We start from the raw sequence: 2,047 nt of genomic DNA, 5'->3' as shown, positions 1-2,047 counted from the left end.
GTTATTTTTTATAAATGCTAATGTGTAAGGACCAATAATAAACAATACTCAAACTATAAAGGGGTAAAGTGTAAATTAATCAGGCATAAATATCTCTATCATCAACTCATCAAGTAGTCAATTTTCATTTGTAGATCTTTCACCGCTTGCATGGACAACCTTCCTGAATCTCTAGCGCTCGAGATACTGAGTCGACTCGACGACTCGGCATCGGTAGCTTGCTGCCGTATGGCGAGTAAGACTTTCAATTCTGTATTTCCAGGCCTTCAGTCAATAGACCTTCAGTGGCGATTGAAATGGTACCTGGAATCAAGGTCCAGAGTTTCGAGTTCTTCAAGTTCTTCCCGATTTACTCCCTCTCTCAAGAGAGTTTTTCTGAATCTTGTATCAAACTTAAGTGCACTGGAATCGGTGCGTATTGGCGTCGAGAATCCACCCCCAGATGTGTTGAACGCTGACGTTGAAGATGATGGCGATGATCTGCACATCACCAATGGGGGCTTCCTTAAGGAGTGGCTCCCTAGGGTTTCCGGAGCTTTGAAATTGCTTTCACTATCAGATTTTTGGATTCAGTCGAGTAGGCGTCGATCAGAAGTTTTGTCACTGATCTCTGCGCACTGTAAGTTGGTTATATGCTGAAATTCTCCATTTTTATATTCTGTAGCTCTATTGTTAAATTATGGAAATTGTTTACTGTCTGAAAATGAAATGGTCTTGCCAGGATCGATATTAATTATTCTGGTTCATATCAACTGATTTTTTTTTTTAATTATCATTTGTGGTCAACTATCCTTTATTAGGGTTTATTAATGACCGATATTTATTGGTAATAAATTATATTTAATCGTATTAAGGTCTTGATGCTTTAACTCGGTTGTTTTTGTTGTTGCAGGTCAAAATCTTATTGAATTAGAGCTGAAGAACGCATGGCTATCTGTACAAAACATGAACGCCATGCCAATGCTAATAAGTTTAACACTTGAACTCATAAGGTTAGATGACAAAAATCTAACCGATTTAAATACATGTTTTCCAAATCTTCAAGTTCTGAACTTGATAGATGTTAGAGGTCTCAAAATGCCCATGATCCACCTCCTCAACCTGAAAACCTGCCATTGGACTGTAACAGATTCACCATCATATATATGTATAATCACACCCAATCTCATCACACTCAGACTCGAGTGTAGAAATCCCGCTGCCCTTTATATTGAAGCTCCTTTGTGCTACAACTTGCATCTTGCACTTGATCACTTGAACGCGTTTGCAGTCAAAAAATTTCAGAACTTGAAAACTGTACAACTCGAGTGTTCAAACATTCGCTCCTTAATTCGTAAGTTTCATCGTATGGAAACAGTAGAAACGCTGACCTTAGATATAAGAGCAGGTGGAAATTCAAAATTTACCCTAGAGGTTTTATTAGGTACTTTCCCGAACATAACTTCTTTGTATTTTAAACCAAGGGTTTGGTCAGAATTTGAGGTGTAGTGTGGCGACATTGGGCTTAAAGGTGTGAAAAGATTTTGTGGTTATTTGTCAGTGGTTGATCCTTTGATGACTTTCTCCTTGGTTGATTGCGTGTTAGAAGAATGCTTCAACTGTGTAGAAATCTCTTTACTCATCCACCGTGGTGTTCCTTCTAATGTATCAAAACATTTCATCACTAAGTGCATGGCTCAGTGGCCTGATCTGAAGTGGGGATGGGGGATTTGGGAGGAAGGAAGTGAAGATTCTTGGATCCCTGAAGAGCAATTACTTAAAACTCTTTGAGGAGGAATGATAAGATTCCATATGATCAAAAGAAAAAAAGAAAATAAAAGGATTTGTAGAAGGGTGTTTAGGCCAGGGAAATAATTTTGAAGGAAAGATTGACTAAAGAATAAAGATGGGATCAATGATCAATTGGAAGACATGATCGATGAAGAGTTGAAGTGAAGTAGCTTCAGCAGGACCCATAATTAATTGTGTTTTCTAATAGTTGAAGTGTTTCTTAGCTAAAGTTTTTATGGTTGTTGTATCTTTTGCAATGTTCTTGCTTGTTATGGTA

General features: G+C 37.9%; 1 pseudogene; it reads left to right on the top strand.

The window, feature by feature from the left end:
* The first annotated feature begins 228 nt into the window (after positions 1-228).
* On the top strand, positions 229-1,770 carry LOC145126814 (F-box/LRR-repeat protein At4g29420 pseudogene; annotated as a pseudogene).
* Positions 1,771-2,047: the final 277 nt, after the last annotated feature.

Source organism: Lactuca virosa, chromosome 7 (genome assembly GCF_052849685.1).
Source record: "Lactuca virosa cultivar CGN04683 chromosome 7, Lactuca_virosa_CGN04683_v6, whole genome shotgun sequence".
Taxonomy (NCBI): domain Eukaryota; kingdom Viridiplantae; phylum Streptophyta; class Magnoliopsida; order Asterales; family Asteraceae; genus Lactuca; species Lactuca virosa.
Note: the sequence above shows the minus strand (reverse complement) of the source record. Positions and strands in the feature narration are given on the sequence as shown.